The sequence below is a fragment of the Ambystoma mexicanum genome, chromosome 2p (genome assembly GCF_040938575.1).
Source record: "Ambystoma mexicanum isolate Mex_15411 chromosome 2p, UKY_AmexF1_1, whole genome shotgun sequence".
In the NCBI taxonomy this organism is placed as follows: domain Eukaryota; kingdom Metazoa; phylum Chordata; class Amphibia; order Caudata; family Ambystomatidae; genus Ambystoma; species Ambystoma mexicanum.
Window position 1 is genome coordinate 59,705,877 of NC_090923.1, and position 12,766 is coordinate 59,718,642.

A 12,766-nucleotide genomic window follows, 5' to 3' on the forward strand; every position below is an offset into this window, starting at 1 on the left:
CAAGGGACCCTGAATGCTACCAATCTGCATTGGCTCCCCCTGCTCCCCACCAACCCGTCCTCCTACCTCTCTACTCCTGTCCAAACGTGCAAAAGGCACTTCCTCCATTCTTTTCTTCTCACACCAGCGTTCACCCAACCGATGATCCAATTGGTGGGCTAAATCAATTAAATCATTTCATGACTCTGGCTGCGGTTCCACATGCGCTATAGCATCCTTTAACTCCACCCTTAATCCTTGATAGAATAAGAATGTGTGCTTGGGTTCCGGCCATGCTGTCTCCACCACTAATCGGTTGAATTGCGTTACATACGTAACCAAATCCTTCATCCCTTGCTGTAATGCTAATAACTCTGTGTCCTGTCCCAAAATAGGTTTGTCCTTTTGTACTAGAGGAATGCCCCATACTGCGGCAAAATATTTCCTAGGATCTCCTGCGAATCTCTCAGGTGCTCCCAATGGAACACCTAAATGTTGTACCACCAGTGTGTTTGCTTGAATAGGTGGCCCTATAGATGATGGCCCTGCCGCCTCCCCCTGAAGCGGCGTCCCCTGCGCAGTCAAACCACTGACCTGCATCTTCGTGACTGAATCAATTCGGTCTGAATCTCCTGTAGTGCCTTTAGCACCTCAGTTAAGGGTGGAGGGGACTCCATCTGGTCTGGGTGGCTGAATTAACCCAATTTGGGGTTTGGTGATTATGTCACACCCCTGGAGTATCTCACAACTCATTCCTAGCCATGGAAGCCAAATGTAGTTGACCCCTCCCACCTTGGTTGGCACCAGCCCCGGAGTTGAATTTAACAGGTACCTCGAGGCATCCGAAGGGGGGAATAGGGTTAGGGAGAGGTTGTGGATAGGTAGGGGGTCTTTAGGGAAACCGGGAAAAGGTTGAGGGTTTGCTTGAAATTGGATAGGTATGGGGATACTTAGGGGAAGAAACATACAATAACACTGCACCACCTGACACCTCCAACTCAGTACAACACCGTTCTTGATTAGGATGTAATACCCTAATGTTTCCTGACTAATACTACTTTCTATCAGAGCAAAAAACATATCACAAATAGTTATTGCTGGCCATGGATAAATGCCACTGCAAACAACATGAAAACAATGCACAACTTCAACATGTGATATGTCCCATGCACCACTTCCTGAATGACGCTTCTTCAGCTTGCGAGTTACAACCTTAATGCGCTCCTCATGTTTAACATAATGACCATTGTACAACATGAAAATGACAAGAGCAAGCAGCACATACAGCATTGCATTCCCTTCTCTGTCCTTGAATTAATGTAAAACTAATGCAAATCAGATTTCCTCCCATCCAAAATGTTATTAGCAAGTTCACAATGTTGCCTGTACTTTTGTTTCCACAACAGACTTCATAAACATTCCGCACACCATGAATGTAAGCGACAATATGTCAAAACGTGCCCCACACAAGTCTTCAAACAGCATGCCACAGGAATTTGTGTAGCGCACTGTGAAGGGTGCGCAACAATGCCAGCCAGAATTAAATGCTCCCACAAGTTATCACAGCGTGCACCAGAGTTAGCACCAGAGTTAGCGTAATGCACATTAGGGGGTGCACAAAGACATGATGGCAATATCAAGCGTGCTCACACACCCACACTCTCAGAACACTAAACTGAGGCCTGGAGGGGGGGCTCGCCGGCACCTCCCCAGGCATGAGTGATCCTGTGTTGGACGGGCCACCGTCATTGCCTGCTCGGTTCCATGCTAGGAACCAAGCGCAGAGTGCTTTGTTGTCACTGCAAGGCCGTATTCTTTCTTTCTCCTGCATCCTTGCTTCTGCTCTCCTCAGCCCATTAACAGGAAGCACAGGCCGGGGAAACACTTCAGTAGCTCTCACACAATTCAGCACACCTGCCTCCAACTCTCACTGGCTCATGGGAAATCCTAGAGCAAGTAGTATTCCCTTGACTCACTGAGACCCTTCATACTCACAAACTCTGGGACCCTCTTCAATCTGGCTTTTGATTTCTGCATTCTACCGAGACAACTCTCCTCAATGTCAGTAACTTCATCTCTACCTCACATCATGTAAACCGTTACTCTTCTCAACCTTTGATACTGTCGACTGTTCTGACCTTCTCTCTACATTATCTCTCCTTAGCATCAGAGATAAGGTCATCACTTGGTTTGCTTTAGACCTTTCCCCCCGGACACTTTTAGATATCCTGGAACAGCCTTACCTCCCCACTCACCCCCTTTACTGCTTTACTGTTGGAGTTCCCAAAGGGTCTATCCTTGATCAACTTCTCTTCACTCTCTATAATTCAGCTCTTCGCGTCCTAATCTCTCGTAATGGCTTCTCCTATAAACTCTTTGCTGACGACACTCAGATCTTCTTCTCCATTCACTCCTTTTCTGACAAGCTGTTTCAAATTGTCTCCCAGCCATCAGATATTGGATGGTGTCTCACTCGCTCACGCTCAACTTCATTCAGAGTGAAGCACTTCACAAAGAAACAGGCTATCACTTCCTCTCCCCCTTTTCTTCTCTTCTCTCCTGACCACCTGCCTTAATCTGCTTCTCGTCGTAGCCTTGGTGTCATCTTCCACTCATTACACAACCTTCCCAACTTTGCTTTTTCATCACTGGATAAAGTACACAATTTCTCAGTCTGCGCACTTTTCAATTTTTCTCATTTTCCCTCTACTTTCTCTGCCCGTCACCAGATTGGCTGGCTATTTATGAAAACAAGGGGATAAGTATAAACCTTTTCCCATCAGCTTCAAAGCTATCCATGGACTCACCCGACTCTACCTATCTGCTCATATCGCTCCCTACTCTCCTCCTCGATTGTTAAGATTATCCACAGCTCACCTCTTTGACACCATTTAAGCAAGTGGTCTTCAAACTTTTTTGGCCAGGGCCCCCGTGAGCAAAATTTGGGCAGGTCGGGACCCCCCAGAAATGCCAAATGGACAGTATATATTGCGCGCCGTCACCTGCTCCCATCAAAGTCGCTGGGCTCCCTCATCCCACTCCTACCCAGTCGCTGGTCTCTCCCCACCCCATCACACACCCAGGGCTCTCCCCACTCTGCTCCCATCACTATCCCATGGTTCCCGCCCATTGTGCTCCCACCATAGTCCCTCGGTTCCCCCATCCCGTTCCCAACACAGTCTGAGGGCCAGTGGCGGCTGGTGAATCTTTTTTAAGTGGAGGGGCATTAAGGGGAGGTTCGGGGGGGTTTCCCCCTGTGAATTTTTTTTTAAATAATAGGTTAAAATGTTGCATTGTAGAGCATACTTTTAACAAAAAATGGGTAAATAGCCAAAAGTTTGCAATTGTTGCTGGGAGTCCAGGGGGCAGGCATTGATATTTTATTTCTATCGCCCTCGTACACAAGTGTTTCAGAGCGTGACAAGGCAAGGGAGGGGAACAGAGGAGAATAAAACAGCGATCTTACTAGGCCCAGTGACATTGAGAACGCGCAAGTGTGAGGGGAAAAGTGCATGGAAGGGGGGAGAAGTGGAAAGTGCGAAGCAGAGGAGAAACAGATAAATAACAATAAATAAATAATAAAGGCAACAAATAGTGGTAGTGCAGCCAGCAATTTGCAAGTGCTACGTTTAAGGCAGCAGACAGGGTAGGTCTGATAAGTGCAGGAAGAAAGATGGTTCTCCTCAAGTTTTAGAGTGGCAGGGCGCTGTTCCAGAGGGAGGCCCCAGCCGAAGACGGAGATCTACCCCCAGCTCGTTTCTTTGATAAACGACTGACCCTGAGGGAGTTGGAGGTAGAGGAGTGAAGAGCTCGAGAGGGGAGGTATTTGCGGAGGAATAGCTGAAGGTATTTTGGACCCAGGCCCCAGAAAGCCTTGTGGACAAGGCAGAGGGTTTTGAATGATAGATGTCCGGTAAAAAGATACCATTCCTGTCCCCTGGGCCCCACTGGTCCTAACACAATGAACATGATTATGTGTATATGCAAGGCGCTGCACATTCATACAGCAATCACTCTATCATTCACATAAGCATCCATCACCATACACTCACTCATAACGCATCCATACACATGTTTAAATAAAAACAATGAACATAAACGTACCTTCTGCATTGGCCTGTGTGTGGGTGCTGAAACGGCCTGCTCCAGCTGCTCTGTCCGTATGTGCGAGGAGGCGCAGGAGCTCCCCCTCGGACATACAGACATGCAGTGCCCCAGCCAGCATTTCCAATGAGCTATGCAATGCTGGCGAAGCAAAACGCCCCAGCACTTGCATGGCTCAGTGAGCATGTGCGGCTGGGGAACTAAACTGAACTGTCAAAGGGAAACAGTGTTTCCCTTTGACAGTTCAGCCAGCCCAGGAGCACTCCATTAGCTGGATAAAGCAGCTGAGGGAGTGCTCACTGTTTCACTGGGCTGGCTCCTTAGCTCCTCCATAATGGGTGAGGGGCCACTGGGTGGGCGCCTCTTGCCATTATGGATGAGCCGCCAGGCTCGGACAGGCCTGTAGGGCAATGCCTGTACCAAAAATGTAAAATGCTAGTTTGGGCCAATCAAAATGGGCCACCATTTTGGCCAATGTGGACCATTTTGATGAGTTACTTAACTATGCAGTTAGAAATGTTGACCATTGTTGCTGAATATATCACAATTTACTTACATTTTAACACAAAGCACCCCTTTGGGTACTATTGAAACAGTGGGCTTCATAACTACTCTGGCGGTAGCTGTGCCGGTAAAACCGGCACGGCTGCCACTGGAGTTGCATCCGGGTCTGGCACCCGCGAATGGGCAATTACTAGGTCATGCCGAGTTAGGCGGACATGATAATTGCCCTTTCGAAGGTGCCGGTAGATCCCCATTCCCATTTGAGCCCCATATGGCTCAAATGGGAATGGGGAGCTCGGATGCACCGGCACCGTTAATAACGGTGCCGGTGCATCCGACGAGCTGAGGTCAGACCTGGCGGGGGCTGTCAAGCACCCACGAGCACAACTCTTACTATGGCGGAACGGTAGCAACGGTGCCGGTAGCTTACCAGCACCGTTGTTACTGGTCCGCCATAGTAGTAATGAGGCCCAGTCTGTGACTAAAGGAATGAATATCCATTTACAACTGTGGGCCACTTTTTCATTGTTGCCTGAGACAGTTTCATGCTTCAGCCCGCCCATGTGGGCCACCCCTGCCCATTTCTTCCAATCTAAAAAAAAAAAGAAAAAAAAAAAAATCTTTTTTCATGCTGAGCTCTCAGGGCCCCCCTGGGATGCACCCGCGGACCCCTAGGGGGTCGCGACCCACAGTTTGAATACCACTGATTTAAGCCCCCTTGCTCCCTCTCATTTCCCTTCGCTCCCTCTCCTCGCTCCCCTACTCTGAAATTCTCTTCCTCCTCCTCTCGATCCTACTCCAACTCTACCAATCCAACATCAAAGCTCTCCTTCTTGCTGAAGAACCTGTTGCCTAGCACTCCACGCTATTGCATCACCCAGTTTATCTCCCTCTTTCATCAGCAAAGTTAGCGGGCACCACAGGCCTCCCATGTGGGGTTTCCCATCCTCATGAGTATCAAGTTACCTTTTAATACCATCAAAGATGTCAGCTGACGGGCCCGGTCATTGCTTGTCCTATATCTGGGCTTGGTGCTGACAGGACTTTTCTATCACTCATAAGGAGCTTCGAAGTGCTTACCCCATATAAATGTTCATATATTTGTATCACCTTCTGTGTGCACAGCCTGGGTGTTAGCGTGGATTTCTCACGGTTCCTGTGTGCATGTAGTTTGATACTTACTATCCCTGTGTGACGTAGAGCGCATTTCCTTGCTAATATCATCTGCATTCTGTCTCTCCTTGATGAAGGTGGTCAGTAGCATAAGTTACACAGATGTTCCCAACATCAGAGCGGATGGAAAATTTCACACTCAAATCTTTGTGATTGGTGCTTTCATTCTCCGCCTTAAAAAATATGAGAGGTGTTTCTATTTTAGATACATTTAGATCTTGTCAGAACATTAAAAGTGCATATAATTCCAAGACATATACAAAGGCTTCAATCCATTTGCACCTGCAGGAGTTGCTTGTGTCAAATCTAATAACTTACTTACTAGATTCGATGCAGTTTTTACCGCTTCTAATACTCTGCATATCATCCAGCAAAGTACCTTTGCAGAATGGGCTTGAATAAGAGGGGTCTACGTGGGGGGCGGCGCTGTTGTGCGGCTAAGAACATGGCCGCTGCGGCAATGACCTGAAATCCTTTGTTAATATCCTGCAATTTGGCTCCTTATCTTCCCCTGGTGCCCTCGGACCTAAATCATGAACAATTGGGGCAGCGCCAGATCGGGGTAGAAACCGAAAATAATTCCCTGAAGAGACATGTCGAGGCAAACACGGATCTGGGCCGTAATCCTGACACCTGAGGAGCCAGCAGCAGTGTGAGGCTAATCAGACTGATCAGGTGATAATATCCTGTCGCGGCAGTCGGTTGCCAGCTCCGGCATGGTTTGCCGGTCTTTCTGCTTCTAGGTTACCATGAAATGTGCTGCGCACCTCTCTGTGGTGTCAGTTGGAGAGCCTGGAGCGGAGAACACTAAAGGTCTCCACTGATGCGCTCCCCGTGACCATGCCTGAGGAGCCCTGGGAATGCAGAGGACCATCGGATTATACCCCAGGTGGGACCGCCCCACCCCCCACTGTACCAGCTCCCCAGAGATAGCGGTTCGAGCACGGATCCCCACACGATCCCAGGCCCCATGAAGGAGTGGGATGGAGGGCTGCTCCAGACACTAAAGAGGATGACTCCCACAAGACTTTGGAACGGGAAAGCCCCTGGTCTAGACGGGATAACCGCTGAGTTCTATAAGGCCTACATAGAGTACTTACTGCCTTTCCTGCGCCACATGTCTGAGCGCGCCCTATCCACAGGTATTCTTCCCAAATTCACAAGAACTGCCCAAGTAACAGTGTTCCTCAAGCTAGAAAAGGATCCTCAAAAATGCACATCATACAGACCATTGTCGTTAATTAACACTGACAACAAAATACCAGCTAAAATACTGGCAGACAGACTTCTAGCACATATGCCTGCACTGGTTCTCCCTGATCAGGCGAGGTTTATCCCTGGTCGCTCGACCCTAAACAACTTGAGGCGACTATTCACACTTATGCATAATGTCGTCCCCGAAGTCCCAATGGCGTTGGCGGAACTGGACATGGAAAAGGCCTTCGACTCAGTGAAATGGCTATTCCTGTTCGAGGTCTTCCGCCGTCCAGCAAGTAGACATCAGAAAACACTACCGTTGGTGTCCCCAAGGAATAAAATACCTGGGTATTCTAGTGACTCTCTCAATTGGAGATCTATGTAGGGAAAACTATGCAAGGGCGCTAGAGCTGCTTGAACATAGAGTGAATTCGTGGATCCTCCTGCCTATCTCCCAAGCGGCTCAGATTGAGCTGGCTAAAATGGTCATTCTACCCAAACTACTCTACATATTCAGTAACGTGCCCATCTGGCCCCCGACATATTTTTGGTCCAGTGTGAAAAGACTTATGTAGCGATCGGCCTGGGCTGGCAAGCAAGCCAGGGTATCCGACGATATCCTTGTGCTACCGTCTGAGCGGGTCGGGCCGGAGTCCCTGATTTATACTTATATTTTCTAGCCATGCAGATCCAACATGTTGCAGGGTGGGGATCCCTCACCGTTGCTCCTCCCACTCAATACTGGCAAAGGCACTCATGTACCCGAAGAACCTACAGGGAATGCTATTGGGCAATCAGGAGAAAACGCCACGGTCCGAGGTTCAGCCCCCAGAAACTACGTGTAGGGCTAGGGGTCAAATACGCCAGGTGACTGGCACCATGTCCTGATACTCCCAGACTTTCTTATATATAAAATATGCAGGTTTCCCATCACACATGAGAAAGTATTCCAGACTCACTTTGAGAAGCTGGTGGTTCATAAATTTGGAGATTTGATACAGGACAAGCAGTTCATATCATGGGACTCCCTGAAGGGGAGAGATGAATGGAACGTGATCACCATGCTACTGTATTTTAGGTTACAAGAGGTGTTGAAATCCACATTTTCTGAATTCATGCAGGCCCCCCCACCCAATACTTCAATACGTGCTTAACCCACTGACCACTAGGAAACTGGTGTCCACAATCTACAGGATGGCCAGAACGTTGAGGGAGGAGGGTGGGCAGCCTTATAGAAGAAAATGGGAAGAGGCGCTGGCGACGGTGATGAGTGAAGAATGATGGAAACATATATGTAGGCAGATTTGCACGCTGTCCCCGAAGGCTCGATAAAGGCTAATACATTTTAAATTCCTACACCAAATATACTATTCGCCTGTCCACCTTTGTAGATTTTTCCCCATGAGACCCCCTCTCTGTAGGTGATGCGACAGGGATCAGGCAGACTTCTACCACGTGGCATGGTCCTGCCCACATATTAGGCCTTTTGAGGGGACGATCGCGGAGGCCATGTCTGGGATGCTATTGACTACATGGGACTGTAGGCCAGATCTATGGCTGCTGACACTGATCGAAGGGGGCCCCCGTTCAGAGAGGAGATTGTCCTCTCCCCATTCTGGATATCTATAGAGGTTCCCTGGACGCCGAAAGCAACAACTGTTAAGTTGATAGTAGATGGGGACCGGGTCAGCGTGCAAACATTTTTGCCCGTTATAGTAGTGGGAATACCTGGGCTAACAATAGTGTGCGACTCCCATAGCTATTGTAGGCACAAAGCTGGGTGATAAGACTGGCCGATAAGTATAGTGTGCAGATACAGATGACTGCTTGACTCTCTGCTAGTCCCAACATTTAGAAGCAGGCACAGTGGAGCTGAAGTACTACTCAACAAGGGAACTGTGGCACAGACGAGGTCTGGGATACAGGGGACCTATAAACAGCACAACCTAGCAGCCTAGTATATACAGGCCAGGACTCCAGCCTTACAGAACGAGGGCAAATCGGGGCCAGAGGCAGCATAGCAATGAATGAGATATCATTAGGGACATTGACAAAGACTGTACCTAGCGCACTAAAAGCGGAAGACACCCAATAGATAACCAACAGCCAAGATCGCAGCAAGATCAAGCGAAGAATAAAAACTACCGTACCTACAGAGTGAAGAGGCTCATCAGGGAAAACAAGGGTATATCCCTGTCTAAGGGGGAAACGAAGGCCACAATCATTGACTCCTTTAACGATGCAACCAAACCTCGAGAATCATCACAGGGCCGCGCTGAGACACAAAACGCAACGAAGACACCGGATGCCAGCAACAAAGATGACCAAGTGTTGGCACTGATTGCGGCATTGCGGTCATCCATCGAAACAAGATTGAGGAGGTCAAGGCAGATATGCAATTGATGAGGCAAGATGCGCAAAACCTAGTGGAAAGAGTAACAGCTACAGAGACGGGCCTGAAAGAAACCAGCGAGACCACAAAGGACCTGGAATCAACATTGAAGGAATTTCAGAAGAGAAATGCTGTGCTGGATTCGCGCTCTGACAACACCGAGGGGAGGAACCGGCGCAATAATCTAAGGTTACTGGGAATTCCGGAAGGGCGAGGCTCCGAACCCCACGGGATTTGTGGAAACCCTGCTACTACAAGAAATTGGAGCTGGTAACTTTACACAGGGGTTTGTGGTGGAAAGGGTCCACACATCCTTTTAGAAGTGTCCACCGCCAGGGTCACAGCCTGACACGATGATTGCAAAGATCCTGAACTTCCAGGACAGGTAAATCATACTGAAATCTTCCATAGAGGGAGGAATGATCCAACGGGACAATTCTACAATAGCAATATACCCGGACTATATGCCTGCAGTCCAAAGGACCAGAAACTCCATTGCACCGGTTAAAGCCAGACTCAGGAAACTGAACATCAAATACATGCTCATGTATCCATCCAGGCTTAAGATGATCTACAAAGGCCGCCCTATTATCCTCAAAACTCCAGTGGGATCCACTATGCGGCTGGAACATACCAACCTTGACGGGTGTGGTAAGAAACTGTTACGTGAGCAGAAGCTCGCCTTGTGTGGGGGTAGTTTGGAAGAGATTATGTTGTTTATAAAATTGTTCACTATGACGAGCTAAATTAGAATAGGTACTGATGGCATTTAGGTTAATGACTCCCAAATTAGACAGGGGCAAAGCCTGGCCACCTGCCTTGGGCTCACTAGTCTATCCCACGCAAAGGTTAAATCAGCCAGTTGCCGATGCAGTTTTACTCGCACTGGAAGGCCTGGATGGGCCATAGAGGTGCAGGGGCGCCTGAGCGCTGCATGAAAGGGGCAGAGGCTGGGCGCGAATGTTTAATATTAGTTATTGTTTGGTTAGTTGTATGTTCTTCACAAAAACAGGTAAACAAATGGGTAAGGTTGACTTGGATGGCAGTTGGAAGGGAGTGATTGTGGGCACTCAATAAGGTAGCAGGGGCAGAGACGGGGGCGATTCCAGGCTGGATGGGAACAAAGGGGGAGCAAATGAAAACAGCCACATGTGAACATGGCTGCTAACATCAAGGTACTAACATGGGATGTACGGAGGATGGGTAGATACCTGCACAGAAACCAAATCAAGTCCTTTCTTATCAGGAAAAAGGTGCCCATTGCATTGTTATAGGAAGCCCATCTCACGGTGGGTGAAGTGTCTAAGGTTACAGATCTCTCTGGGTGGGATAGGGGTATGGGGCAGCATATTTCAGATACACCTGAGGGGTCTTCACATGGATAAACGCTGCTGTGCCCTTGCGGCTGCATGGGATAGAAACTGACGTGGATGGGAGATATTTGATATTAAGAGGTCATATAGAGCAAGTGGAAATATGCATAGTCAATTCTTACCTCCTCAATCATGGACTCCTATCCTACCTTAACATGCTGTGTGCTAAGCTAACTCTGCACCGCAAATGCTTCTTCATCTGGTGGGGTGATTTCAATTGTGTTAGAGATCTTGACTTAGGCAGGTCTCTCCCACCTGTGAGTCGACCCAGAGCAGCCTCTGAGGCGCTGAATGCACTACTATGGAACTTAGACCTCGTGGACGTGTGGATACCACTATCGCGCATGCCCGCAGATGCCTTGATGGATCAGATCTTTAATGATGGGCTCAAAACTATACTAGTGGAATACCTGGAGCGAAACGTAGGCAGTGTGAAGGAGTGGTGCACAGTATCGGAGGCAATGAAGGTGGTGGTGAGAGGGGAGGTTATCGCCAGTGCGGGAGGTATCCGAAAAATGCTAAGGGTGGAACTGGAGAAAAGTGAAGAGGAAATTGGGCGGAGGGAAGCCCAAACACTGTGCTCCCGGGATAAAGAGCTAAGCCTGGCTGAAGCTAGGAAAAGTTGCCAGGAGGCCTGGGAGAGGCTAGCGAAATTTGACTACACGGTCAAAACTGCCAGGGCACATGCAGAGGGAGACAAGCCTAGCAGATTATCATCATGGCTATGCAAAAGGGAGCACCCGCGACACTTGAACACGGAACTGGTGGACAAGGGGGGCAAAACGCTCAAGTCACAACAGGTAATTAATGACACCTTTACAGAATTCTACTCCCACCTATATAGTCACGATGAATCGTTACCCGAATAAGATATATTAGGCACTATCAAAGAAATAGGCCTGCCTTAGCTGAGTAGAACACAATGCGATGCTATGGAACGAGACATATCTGCTGAGTATATAGGCGAGGCAATCAAATCGCTGGCCACTAGTAGGTCACGCGGGTGCGATGGAATACCCCCAGAGTTCTATAAAGCATATGCGCTGGTCCTAGTTCCGGTGTTACATGAGGTATTCAAAGAGGCCTATGTAAAAGGGGTGCTACCCAATAGTATGAGAGAAACCCTAGTGGTCCCGATTCCCAAGCCAGGGAAACCCACTAACAGGTGCGATTTGTATCGGCCACTGGCAATGCTAAATTATGACGTGAAAATATTAACAACCTTATTAGCAAAGCGACTGTGCAAAGTGATTGGGGAACTGATACACAAGGATAAAAATGGGTTCATACCGGGACGCAGTACAGCCATGAATTTACGCTGTTTACAGCATGTCATATCACAATCAGCAGACTCACAGGCACACTATGCTATAATATCATTAGATGCAATAAAGGTGTTCGATTCGTTGTACTGGGAGTGGCTTCTGGCAGTGCTGAGGGAGTTTGGGTTCGGTGCACAAGTCATTAGAAGGATAAAGATACTGTACACTGCGCCGGTGGTGAGGGTTAAATCTGGGAGGCTGGTGTCGGCGAGCTGGGACATACAGAGGGGCACCAGGCAAGGGTGTCCATTGTCACCTATGCTCTATGTGCTAGGGCTGGAGCCAGTTGCAATTTATCTCAGGAAGTAATTCCTGGACTCGGGTATATGGATGGGAGGTGTTGGCCACCTGGTATCGCTCTACGTGGACGATGTATTAATGTATTTGAAAGACCCATATTGCACTGTACAACTGATACTAGAGGTGCTAGAAAAGTATGCAAAAGTTTCTAGAATCTGCTTCAGAAGAGCAAAATCCTGCATATTCCCACTGACGGGACTGAGGGGGAAGAACGTGAATGAGCTACCGAATGTGGGCCTCCAATGGCAGCTAGAATCATTCAGATATTTAGGGGTGAAGATTGGGCACACACCGGAGAAAATGCATGAAAATAACATGTCAACTCTGGTAAAAGGCTTGAGAAAATCTATAACATTCTGGTCCAAATTACAGCTGTCACTAATGGGCAGGTTTGCTATTACCAAAATGATAATTTTACCAAG